Source organism: Talpa europaea, assembly GCF_964194135.1.
Source record: "Talpa europaea genome assembly, chromosome: 11".
Classification (NCBI taxonomy): domain Eukaryota; kingdom Metazoa; phylum Chordata; class Mammalia; order Eulipotyphla; family Talpidae; genus Talpa; species Talpa europaea.
The window spans coordinates 52485720-52499632 of NC_140078.1; the positions used below are offsets into that span (position 1 = coordinate 52485720).

A 13913-nucleotide genomic window follows, 5' to 3' on the forward strand; every position below is an offset into this window, starting at 1 on the left:
ATCTGCAAACACAGTTTAAAGTTTTTCCTACCCCATTCTGCTGGACCCTTGATTCTGATGTATGCTATAGTTATCCTATTGTTTTTCAGGGGGTATTGAATTTACTCTGCTGCAATTTAGTTGTGAATCTATGGAGGAGGTGAATCTGGTGTCTTCACTCTGCCACCATCTTGCCATATTCTCACAAATCCAATATGTTACATTTTTTTAAACAAAGCCTAGAATCATATCTTTCTATAAAGCTATACATTCCTAATGGTCTTATAAGTACAAGCTCAATTTTAAAAAATCAGTCAAATTTTTTGACAAATACTTTTCAGATGTTGCCAATCCCTCCAGTAGTATGTTGTCCAAACACCAAAAATGGGGGTGTGGAGAACAGGTTGATGAAATGAAAATAAAATGAAAGCATTTTAGGGCCTGTGGGAATTACACTTTTGTTTTATGATTTTTCTCAAAGTTTAAATAACAGCATCAGATAAAAATTCTTTCCAGTTTAAGCAGTATATGTCTGATACATGAAATCCAAAAATATTCTTAAATAAGACAGATATAATAACAGAGAGAAAGAAAAATGGTGGGTGAAAAGAACTCGTTAAAAAAAGGAAAAAAAGTCTACTAATGAAGGCTCAAAGCAGAAAGCAAGAAATTATTTTAGAAGGACAGCAAATGTGGTTAGAGAACTAAGCCATATTCAAGCCAGGAATATATTCTGAATTATTGAAATCTGAATGACTCTCATATTCTATTAAAGAGGAAAAATGGTATTAGAATAAATATTAAAAGGAGTCAAGATCTAGGGGCATTAATCTTGCTTGAATATTATTAGCTTCCTTCTCAGTATAAGTATAGGTCCTTTTCCCATAAACTCTTATACCCACACCCCCAACCCCAGAACTTTGCAGAGTAAACTCCCAAAAAGGATTCTTAACAAACTGGAAAACACATATATATGTGTACTCATGACTGAAGCTGTTTCTGTAGGACACCTGGTCCAGGGAGTGAAAAGTAAGAGTTAAGCTGGTATTTTATCAAGTTGATAGTCATTATTTTAATTTCATTTCAACAAATATGATTTACTGGGTGCCTGGTATAGTGTTTTGTACTGGAAATGGCCTGCGAGCAGCTGACCAGGTGGGGATGGGTTGGAACATGATAGCCCCCTAACATGCTGTGTTTCTCCCCAGAAGAATGGAAAAAGTACCAGGGGGCTAGGTGGAGAGGGGGCAATGAGAAACTGCCTGAGAACATTAGGGAAGATGACATTTAAACAAAGCTTTAGAAGATGCAAGGGGTATTTTCAAATGAAAAAGAGGAGTTAAGGGAACAGTGTTAATAAAGGCAGAGAGATAAGGAGGGATAGGGCTTATTTGAGATTGATGTAGGAGGAAAATGGAGGCAAAGTTTGTCCTTTATCTTGGATATGATGGCAAATCACTGGGGGGGGATTAAGTTTTATTTTTTAGTAATGCTTTATTAAAATTACATTGCATGCATTATAATATTTGTTTCAGTATTCACAATTATCTTGATAAATCATCTGTATGTGACATTATGCTCACCATTTGAAGTCCAATTCTCTATTTCTCCATGCAATTGACACCTTCTACCTGATTGACCCACCCTTTCCCACTTCCCTTCTGGTAACCACTAAGTTGGTCTTGCTGTCTAAACGTTGTTTATTTGTATTTTACTTAGTTCATTTGTGTGGTTTCTCTAAACACCACATATAAGTGAACTCATACAGGATTTGTCTTTCTTCATCTAACTTACTTCACTCAGAGTAATATCTTCTAGTTCCATCCATATTGCAATTGGCAGAATTTCATCCTTTTTTAATAGCAAGTGGTGTTCCAGTATGTGTGTGTATGTATGCATATGTATGTGTGTGTGTGTGTGTGTGTGTGTGACATGACCTTTTTATCCAACCATCTGTGAATGGATACTTACATTTTTTGCTGCTCTTGGCTATTGTAAATAATGTTACAATGAATATGAGGATGCATATATCTCTTCAAATTAGAGTTTTTGTAATCTTTGGGTAGCTACCCAGAAGTGGGATAACTGGATCATATGGAATTTTTATTTTTAAGTTTTTGAGGAATCTCCATCTTGCTTTCCTTAATGACTGTACTAATTTACTTCCTCACCAACAGTGTACAAGGGTCATTGGAGGATACTTTTTATTAAGCAAAAAATTGACATGCATGGATCTGGTAATAATTCAGAAGTCAAATTGAAATTGAAAGCAGGGAAACCATTAAGAAGACTATAAAAAGATCCAGAGCATAATTCTTTAAGTACAGAACTGGGGATGTCATAGTGGGTATAGCAAGGAAAGAACCCATTCAAAAGACAGTCATGATTCTAAAATCAACAGAACTTGATGCCTTATGCTGAGATGGTAGGAAAGCATGGATTCAAAATTGGCTATCACTTTGTACTGTAATAGTAATCATTATAGAATGCAGGGAGGGAGGGATGGTTTTATTATATTTTGGTTGGAGTATGACTTGTTAAAAAGATGGTAGGTTTAATTTATTTCTCTTATTAATCATATATAAATTCATATACCAAACTTGAGCAGGGGGCATTTTGTAAGTTTTAACACATTTCCACCACAGTCAAGAAACAGAACTGTCTTATAAGCCCAAGTAATCTCTTGCACTATCCCTTTGCAGTTAAATCTTCCTTTCCTACCCACGAACTTCTGTTCAACATTCCTATAAGTTTGCCTTTTCCAAAATGGCATATCTATAGTCACAAATTGGGATTAACTTCCTTAAGTCAGCATAAAGCATTTAAGATTCATCCCTGTGTAGCAAGAGTTGTACACAAGTACATCTTGTGTAGCAAGAGTTTTCTAAATCGCTGAGTCGGTCTTACTACAGGTAGTTGTTTAAGGACATTTGGGTTATTTTCAGTTCTAAGCAATTCTGAATAGAGCTGCTATAAACATGTTTTTCTTTTCAAAAAGCAGAGGTATTTTTTCTGTTATATTTTTATACCAAAATTAAACCATTTTTAAGGGTGTAAATTGGTAACATTAAGTTATAAACACTCATACGGGTCTTTGGGTGAACATGAATTTTCATTTCTCTAAGGTAAATACGTAGGAGTAAGTACTTAGGGCAGGGTAACTCCTTAGCCATTTGATTAAGCATATCTTGACATTTATACGAAACTGCTAAGCTGTTTCCCACAGTGGCTGTCCTATTTGCAGCATGGCCATCACATGAGAGCATTCCGTTTGCTCCCTGTTCTCACCATCATAACCGTCATCATGATGATTTTCCCCATAAGTGTGTTTTGGTGACTTGTAATTTGCGTTCCTCTATTGCCAACGGTGTGCATTATCTTTTCACATTCTATTTTTTGCTAACTCTGTATCTTCTTTGTGAACTGTGTTCAGTTTCAAAGTTAGATAATTTGTTTACTTTCTGTTGAGTTTTCAGAGTTGTCTATATATATTTCCAACCTTCACTGGAATGTGACTTCCAAATATTTTCTGCTAGTTAGTAGCTTGACTTTTCATGATTTTTGCATAGCAAACATTTTAAATTTTGATGAAGAACAATTTATCAATTTTTCTTATATAAATTGGGCTTTTCATGTCATGAAAGAACTCTTTTCCCAAGACCAGGCCACAAAGATTTTGTCCTTTGTGTTTTTCTAAATATTTTGCATTTTACATTTAGATTAATGATTCATTTTAACTAATTTTTGTATAATCTGTGAGGATAAAGATGAGCCCTACTGTTTTGGGGCCTCCCTGGTAGTGCAGGCGGTTGAGCACTATACTATGAAGCTGTCCGCAGTCTCTGAAGCGTGGGTTTGATCCCGGCCGGCTGGCGAGAATCCCACATCAAGAGGCAGACCTCTCCTGTCTTGCCCGCTGCTCCCCTCAGCAGTGTATTTCGTCAGTCTGCCTGTTCTGTTCCCCACTCTGTCTCTGGTGAATCCTCTCACCCTCCTGCGCATCTGGCCTGTACCCCATTCTTGTATAAAAATAAATAAATCTTAAAAAAGATACGCATTTCTTTGTTACAATTTTCAGTTTGTTAAAAAAAAAATCCAAAAAACTATCTTTTCTCTATTGAATTTGCCTTTGTGTTTTTGTCAAGAATGAATTGACCATGTCTATTTCTGGCCTCTATTCATTCCTACGGGATCTATGAGTCAATTCCCCTTTCAATACAACAACTGTCTTAAACACTGTAGTATTGTAATAAATCTTAAAATCATTACTGTGTATACTTCGACTTTATTTTTATTTTCAAAATGCTTTTGCTGTTTTGTTGTTTGCCCTTCCATATAAACTTTAGAATCACCTTATCTACATAACTCTATAATATCTATCTGTCTGTCTGTTTGTCTATCTCCTGTCTCTCTACATACAAAATATTACTTGGATTTTGATTGGAATTATACTAAATTTATAGATTGATTTATGAGGAATTCACAACTTAGCTATATTTAGTATTTCAATTCACACACATACTTTATCTATTTAGAGTTTCTGTAACTAATGAGAATTTTGTGGTTATCGCCATCTATATCCTATGCATGTGTTATTGGATTTGTAACTAATTTTTAGCTATTATGAGATTTTAGAAGATTGGATCCCAGTTGCTCATTACTAGTATAGAAATGCAATTGATCTGTTTATGCTGGCTTTCATTCCTTGAGTTAAACTAAATTCACTTGTTAATTCTAAAAGGTTTTTTGGTCAACATTAAAAAAATTTTCTACATAGACAATCCTATTATTGCCTATTTATTATTATTGTTTATATTTATATTTAACAATTGTTTATAAACAATTGTTTATTGTTATATTTATATTTATTGTTTATATTATTTTATTTATTGTCATTTATTTGATGCTTTCTGATTTGGATGGTTTTTATGTCTGTCTTTTGCTTTATCACACTGTCTAGGATCTTTGGTATGATGTTGAATAGGAAGGGTAACAGTAAACATCCTTGCCTCCTTCCTAGTCTTAGAGGGAAAGCATTCAGTCTTTCGCCATTAAATATGGTTCCCTTTAATATGTTGATGAAATCTCATTTCATTCCTAATTTGCTGTGTTTTTTATTATGAATGAACATTGAATTTTATCAAATGTTTTTCATATCAATTATATGATTATGTGATATTTCTTCACTAGACATTTGAAATGATACATTAATTGTTTCTTGAATACTAAACAGGGATAAGCCACATTTGGATGTGATGCAGGATTCTTTTTATACATTGCTAAATGTAGTTTGCTGGTATTTCATTGAGGATGTTTTGCATCTATGTTAATAGAGATAATTTTCTATGTTTTTCTTACACTATCTTTTCCTGTTTATGCTATCGGAAAAATGATGGCCTCATATTAAGAATTGAAAAGTGTTTCCTCCTTTTCTATTTTCTGGAAAAGGTTATTTAGAATTATTTTAGCTTCATCTTAAATGTTTGGTAGAATTTGCCAATGAAATCATCTAACTGGATGAGGTTTGTATTTGTTTGCTTGGTTTTGTTTGTTTTGTTTTTGAGGGAGGGAAATGAGGGATATTTGACTGTGACTTCAATTTCTATAAATAAAATGTTTATTTAGTTTATCTATTTCTTCTTCTGGTAGGTTGTTGTTTTGATGAAGTTGGTTGGTTACTTCTGTGTTTTTAAATGATATGCATAGAATTGTTGATAGTATTTCATATTATCATTCAATATCTGTGGAATCTGTAGTGATACCTCCTCTTTCATTCTTGATGTTGGTAATTTGTGTCTATTTTCTGTTTTTCTTTGTCATTCTAGCTAGCAGCTTATCAGTTTTATTTATCTTTTCATTTCTTTTTTTTTTTTTTTGCTATTTTTGTTTTCAATTTATTAACCATTGCATTTATTAGGACTTCCTTCTGCTTGCCTTGAGATTATTTGATCTAATTTCTGTTCTTTCTTATATTGGAGGTTTAAATTGTTGATTTGAGGCCTTTCTTTCTAATGAGCATTTAATGCTATAAATTTCCATCTAAGCACTGCTTTAGCTGTATCCTACACATTTTGATGCATTGTATTTCCTTTTTATTCAATTCAAAACATTTTCTAATTTCCCTTGAGACACATTTATAATAACTTTTAATGACTTTGCCTGATAATTCCAACATTAGTGTCTGTTCTGGATTGGTTTTGATTAATTTTTCTCCTCATTATAGTTCCTATTTTCCTGCTTCTTCACATGCCTGGTAATTGTGATAGGATGCCAAACATTTTAAATTTTACATTGTTAAGTTCTGGGAATTTTTGTATTCATGTAAACATTCTTGCTTTGTCCTGGGATGGGGTTAAGTTACCTGAAAACAGTTTGTCCTTTGTGGAACTTACTCTCAAGCTTTGAAAGGTGGAAGCAGACCAGCATTTCATACCTCATTGTTGAGGAAGCACCCTTCTGAGTACTCCACTAAATACACTGTGAGTGAGTAGGTTTTCCACTCTGGCTATTGGCAGCACCCACTATTTCTTGTAGAATGTGAACTCTAGGAATTGTTCATTCTAATCCTTTTGAGTGATCTTCCCCCATCCTGAGGGTTTTGGGTAGTTTCTTCGCACACAGTCAGATTGGTTCTTAGTTGAATAATCAGCGGGGCACTAGGCAAATCTCTGTCCCTCACCATGAAGCTCTCTCCGCTGCTTCTCTGCCTTGAACACCTTTGCCAACTTTGTCTCCCTGAACTTCCACCTCTGTGTCCTCAACTCAGGGGGTCTGCTGAGTTCGGCCTCAGTTTCCATTCCTATATTAGTACCTGGAATATTTCTGCAGACAGTAAGCTGGGGTGAGCACAAAGCCTATCTTAATTCTGTGAGTGGTGATGGAATACATGTTATTGCCCAGTATGTGTTTGCAGAAGTGTTTGGAAGGGAAGGTCAGTTGGCTACAGGAGAATAAGAGCATGGCATGTTATCTCACCACTAAGGAGTTTGCAATCTCAGAGCATGACAGCTGCACATTAGTGAAAATTCTGAGTAAGATTCCAGGAACCTCAGTAAAATGAATAGCTTCCTTCTCCTCCTTCTCTTCATCATCTTCATGACTTCTGTTTTATAGAGCTCTTACTGCAATGGGGATAAGGACTTCCTGTGCATTGTCACATTTAATCCTGGTGCTGGCATAAAGAAGCTCTTCTCATGTTCCCTACCAAGAGAGGTGTGATTGACTAATGGTCTCTCCTGCTGTGCTCTAAATGCATGCCTGCAATTACAGGTTTCCCCAGCCTTTCCCCAGCCAGTGATCAAGTACAGTAAGGATACCAATGTTTGCCCATTGTTGTGAGACAAATGATTTTGGCTGCGGGACTCTTCATTGCCCTCACTGAAACTCTCTTAGAACTGTACCATAATCCAAGCCTACCCCTACTCAAAGTCCCTTCTTTTCCTTTCACACTGCCCTCTCTCCCCAGGCAGTGAGGCAGACCTGCTTTTGGAAGATCAGCTCTTGTAGCCTTCTTCAGTACCCTGATTCCTTCTCAGGTGTTCTGCTGCTCAGAGAATGTAAACTAGCACAGTCCCCAAATAACTCGAGAAAGCAGGAATACTCTTTGTTAGAGACTGCATGGTGTCCTTCTACTTTCATATGCCGAAGTCCTAATTCCCCAATGTGACTATATTTGGAAATATCACCTATTGGGAGGTAATTAGTTTGAGACCCTAAGTATACAGCTTGTGTCCATACAAGAAGATTGAGAGGCAACAGGAAGCTCCTTCATGGAGGAAAAGGCTTGTGAGAACATTTTGAGAAGGTGGACATCAGCATGCCAGGGAGAGAAACCTTAGGAGAAACTATCCCTGCTGACACTTTGATCTTGGATCTCTGGCTTCCAAAACTGTGAGAAATAAGCAGCTTTTATTTAAATCTGGCTTCAGTGGATTAGTACACTATGGAGATATCCATTACACAGATGTGGAAACTGAAGACTGGCAAGGGGATGAAGCCTACCTAAGTAGGTTCCCAGAAGCCAATTATCACACAAGCCATATTAGTAGAACCAGGCCAGTATTAGATCCCAGGATGCTGTGACTACAAATGTACTTTGTCTTAACCATGCTTTCCTTTGATTCCTGCCCCTCCCCCATCCCAGTCATAGAGATTAGGAAAAGGGGGCTTCAGTGTGGTTGGGAATAAATAAACAAGGAAATAAATAATTTTTAAAATTTTTTTTTGAAAGATTTATTTATTTATACATACTGGAGCTGGGGTTCAGAGCAGAGATGCAGGGGTGAGAGGATTCACCAGAGACAGAGTGGGGAGCAGAACAGGTAGATCTACTGAAATACACTGCTGAGGGGAGCAGCGGGAGCAACAGGAGAGGTCTGCTGCGCCATGAGGGTCACCTCCCTGGCCGGGGATCGAACTCGTGCTGCAGCGACTGTGGATAGCTTCGTAGTGCTGTATCTTAACCCCTTGCACCACCAGGGAGGCCTCAAGGAAATAAATCATTGAAGGAAGACTTGGGAAAAGGTGGAAGGGAATTGGAGCTTTCACTGTACCTCCCGGCTGAGAAAGATGTGGAACTCAAGCAAGAGCAACCCTGAAGTACGAGAGAAGTCATTTCACTAGGTTAAGGTGGAAGGAGCAATTGGAGGAAAAGGAAAAGGTATGGATAGCCAAGTGGTTTCTTTTCCTCCAGCTCTTAGAACAATCATGAGTCACAGCTATTGACTGAACAGAAAAAAAAAAAAAAATCACTCCGTTATTAAGAAAGTTCCCAGACACAAGAATTTTGTCCTATTCAAGTACATCATTAGCTGTCAACATATAAGGCTATGAACAGCCCAGCTGAAGCGAGTTACCAAATGTGGCATGTGGAGGCCTCCACAGTTGCTAGTCGCTGATGAAGGCCAGGGGAGTGTGAGACGACAAAGAGGAAAGCCCTTTAGCGAACTTTTAAGAATGCTTTGGAGGAGAGAGCCAATACTGAGGAAATTCCAGCTGTTGGTGACTAGACATAATATCTGAGCAATTACTGACTTTCACTTTTCATCACAATGTTTTGGTGCCTTGTAGACACAGCTAAGACATCGTGAATGTAAATAATTTAGTCCAGGGTTGTCAGTTCTTGCTGAGTTGCCTTAAGCTCAACATTAGCAAAATTCATCTTACTTAAGTAGAGTTTTCAATACTGATTTGCTTTTGTGTTACAGTGATGGATTATTTTGCTTGTAAGATGATTTGATAAAAAATAGCTTATTTCATAAGAAAAAATATGTACTATATATTGTTTTTATCGCCATCTGTCTTAAAATCTTTCAGGCAGATAGAAATGTGATCTCTTAGAATCAGTTTTCCTCTCTTGTAATAAAAGCTGTACCACTTCATCCATCAATGATAGAGGTGATTTAGGAAGAAATTATGTTCCTTTTACTAAAGAAGTCCAAATGTTGTTTTATTTAAATATCTAACTTCCTGGAAAATCTTGTGGGTGGGGGGGTTAGTGTGCGTGCACATGTGTGCATTTGTTGTTAGTAAACAGGAAGTCCTTTAAATGATACACTACACAGTTATAAATTCAGATTTTGGTTCTTTATGGTTAGGCTTAATTTTGTTAATTTTCTTTCCCCATTCATTACAGAGTCCTACATTAATTACCCAGCTTTTTTTTTTTTTTGGAAGCTATTCTGAAGTGGTGCCCCACAGACATAGTGTTATGACAATGGAATTTCAGTTTTTTGCTTGACTGCTTGCAAAGAGGTTTTATATGGATAAGAATGCAGGACATTGGTTTTTAAAACACAGATTATAGCTCCCCCCCTTTTTTTTTTAAAGAAATGACTTGTGGGAAAATAGCTCAAAGTATCTTATTAATGATTTCCCCCCTTGGATTTTTGTTTATTTCCCACCCCATCCCTCAGATCTTTGTAACTAAAAACAAGCTTCAGTTCATCTCAGTTACAGTGGTTTAAATGTTCGTTGGTATGTGACTTTGTTTAGTAAAGTTTGTGCTTCTTTTTCTTTTCTTTTTTTCCTCCAGTGATCTCAGTTTGCTAAACATTGCATAATTTTTAAAAAATGTAGTAGATTATTATTTGGCCTCCCTAAAGTTCATAGCCATTGCTGTTTTGTTTTTTTTTTAAACTGAAGTCACTGAGATTATTTTATGAAATCAGTCCAACCGCTAAAGTTGTTTGTACTTGGCTTTGACTCTGGATGGAGGTGTGCTGTGATTTTTACAAACTTTGATGTTTTCTGCCTTATGTAGGCTAGGACCTGAGAGTTTTCAGCAGTTCCCTGTAACCAGGGAAAACTGTGTGTTGAATAAAGTCCTTGCAATAGACTACTCAGTCGTTGGTTCTCTTTGATGTACACAACTCAGCATGTGGCTCTTGTCCAAGAATTGAGGCTGTTTGGGGGGTGGGGGTGTGGGTAGAACATAGGGACGTAGGTATTTGGCTCCTGGAAAGACATTACATAAGATAATTTAGTCTAAAGGTATCGATTGTATGGCACAAATTCCACCCTCTTCCCTCCCTTGCCAGTAGCAGACATCAGTAATCCATGACAACTTTCTTTCTGTTAGAGTCATCCATGGTCACGCAATCTTTCTTGACATAGTATCCCAGGTTTCTGCTAAAATGCAAAAGAAATGGCATATGAGATGGAATCTCTGCCAATAAATCATAATATATCTCTATAAACACCTGAGACATGGGAAGTTTAGAGCAAGGCAGAAGAGTGTTGGAAAAGAGGGAAGGCTCCAGAATGAAGTGATGTGAGCTCATACTGGAGACAGGCCTCTTGTTAGTTGTGTGGCTTGGGGCAAAGATTGAGAATGGTGGAGGGCCTCCCCTGGTGGCGCAGGTGGTTGAGCACAGTGCTGTGAAGCTGTCCACAGCCTCTGCAGTGTGGGTTTGATCCCAGCTGGCTGGGGAGAATCGCACATGGCACAGCAGACCTCTCTTGTGGCGCCCGATGCTCCCCTCAGCAGTGTATTTCGTCAGTCTGCCTGTTCTGTTCCCCGCTCTGTCTCTGGTGAATCCTCTCACCCTCCTGCAAATCTGGCCTGTACCCTGGCTCTTGTGTAAACAAAAACAAACAAACAAATAAATAAATAAATAAAACTTTAAAAAAAAGAAAATGGTGGAGGGACTCCCTGGTGGCGCAGGTGGTTTAGCACCGCACTGTGAAGCTGTCTGCAGCCTCTGCAGCGCCGGTTGGATGCCGGCCAGCCCGCAAGGGTCCCAGAATGGTGGACCCATATCCTCACTGATAAAGTGTGGATGATCGCAGAGTCTGCATGGTTGAACTGTTGGGAAGATTAAAGGAGAATAATTCACATGAACTGTTAAGCAAAGTTTTTGGCATCTGTGCTTAACAAATGTGAGGCATCATCATTAAGGAAAGTGACTTGTTTGAGTTTGCATAACTAGTTAGGGTTTCTCAACTTTAGCTCTTCTAGCATTTAAATGGCCAGATACTGTTTTTTTTCTTATTTTTTATTTTTATTTATTTATGCATACAAGAACTGGGGTTAAAACTCCAAGTTTTAACTCTGCTTTGTAATAGAATTTAAAATGATGTCGAGGAAAATATTCAAAGTATAATTTTCAGTGATAACAGGTGCATTCCTCCTAGTTTCAAATATACTTGCCCAGCAATGGGCGAGACAGGAGAGGTCTGCTGTGCCATGTGGGGAGCTCCCTGGCGGGGATGGAACTAGTGCTTCAGTGACTGGTGATAGCTCAATAGCAGTGAGACTTAAACCCTGCACCATCAGGGAGGCCCGGCCAGATACTGCTTTGCTGTAGGGGAGTTCTATGCAATGTAGAATGTCAAACAGCATGCCTGGTCTCTAGCCATTAGATGTTAGTAACTCCCCTTCTCTCCCTAAATTGTGACAAATGTCTCTAATCATTGCCCGTTGTCTCTTTGGGGCAAAATTGCCTCCAGTTAAGAACCACTGGACTAGACCCAAGTTCATAAATATATGTTTAATATATTTTTTATGCCTACGCCCACTATCAGGGATGTTCATTCCCTTGGTTCTGACATCTCTGGCTTCGACATTTCCTAGCAGGCTACAACATTTTTCTATTTGCCAACATGAGGGCAATTTTCAGTAACAGATGAATAGCTCTGAGTTATTTTTTAAATTAATTTATTTTTAACTGAGGTAATATTGGGATACCACCATCAGGTATTACCACTATAGTGCACCCACCAACTCACCCACATTCCACCACCATAGACCATTTTGTGTCCTTCCTTTTTGTTCTTTTTTTTATGCATCCTAATAAAGATATTATTTCACTATAAATTTGTTTATATGCCAGATTGCATTTTCAAAATGGAAAATGAGACATAAGATAACATTTCTTTGATTCTTGAGAACTTTGATATTATCATCTGTCTTTTAGAAGGTCCAGTTTCTTACGACATCTATGATACTATCCACGAGGATACCAACGGGTGCTTAGTAGTAAAGAACATTTTGCTAAGTTGTTCTATCATGGGTCCTTGCTCAAAGTGTTCACCTTTTTCTTCTAATCTGGTTTTTAGTACTTGATCATGTGTTTCTTCATTATTATGTGCAGGGCCTGGTCGAGGGATAGGTTTTGTGTGTTCATATGGAATGTCCACACATGGGTGGTAGCATACTATTGTCCTGTTGTCAGATGTCAAAGCAAGCTCTACTTTGCAATTATAGTCATCTGGAAGAGAAGAATATGTAGACTTATGATGAACACAATATAAAGCTCCGTTTTGAATTGAAAATAAATGTTTCAAGATAGTTCTGTTTGATATGGCCCATTTTACTGCTGCTAGTGCCGTGGTGAATCAAGAACCTATTTTCATCCCTTGACAGTTGGTCACTGTGAGGCCGCCATCTTGCCCCAATCTGGGTGCCCCTTTTTTGTTCTTACCCCTCTTGCAACCTCTCCCCACCTTGGTGCTTCAGTTTTATAGTCAGCCGTCAAGGGATAATTTTTCAGTTTGTCTTTATCTATTAATCTAATTACTTCATATTCCACATACTAGTGACACCATCCAGTAATTATTTTACTCGTTCTGACTTATTTTACTCAGTATTATCCTTTCAAGTGCCATTCATGTTGCCACAAGTGGCATGAGTTTATCTTTTTTGATTGCTGAGTAGTATTCCACGATGTATACATACTACATCTTCTTGATCCACCCATCTGTTTGGGGGCACTAAGGTTATATTGCAATAAACACAGGAGTGCATTTTGCCTTTCAAATTAATGTTTTTGAATATTTTGGATAGATGTTAAGGAATGGAATTGCTGGATCAAATTGGAGATCCTATAAATTATTGGAATATAGGAGACACTTACATAAGGGCTGGACCAGACTGTATTCCCACCAGCACTGTCGGAAGGTAACCTTTTCTCCACATCCTTGCCAGCACTTGCTGTCTTTTTGATATGGGCCACTCTCACAAGTGTTGTCTTGATTTGCATTTCTTTAGTAGTAAGTGATTGTGAATAGTTTTTCATATGTTTGCTGGATATTTTAATGTCTTCTTTGGAGAAGTGTCTGTTTAGTTCTTTTGTTCATTTTTTGATTGTATTGTTTTGTTTTTGTAGAGTTTTGTGAGTTCTTTGTGTATCTTTGATATCAGTCTGTTGTCAGATGTGCAATGTGCAAATATTTTCTCCCATTCAGTAGGGTGCCTTTTCATATTAGTTATCATTTCTTTCTTTTTTTTTAATTTTCTAGAGGCATGTTTTATTTTATTTATTTATTTGTTGTTTTTGTTTGTTTGTTTGTTTATACAAGCACTGGGTACAGTCAGAAGCGCGGGAGGGTGAGAGAATTTACCAGAGCCAGAGCGGGGAGCAGAGCAGGTAGAAGAACCGAAGTACACTGCTGAGGGGAGCAGCGGGCGGCAGGAGAGGTCTGAGCTCCATGTG

General features: G+C 37.6%; 1 pseudogene across 1 annotated transcript; it reads right to left on the bottom strand.

Moving 5' to 3' along the window:
• Positions 1-12380: 12380 nt before the first annotated feature.
• LOC311180075 (large ribosomal subunit protein mL42-like) lies at positions 12381-12816 on the bottom strand (annotated as a pseudogene). Its single transcript has one exon. The product of its transcript is annotated as a large ribosomal subunit protein mL42-like (transcript).
• Positions 12817-13913: the final 1097 nt, after the last annotated feature.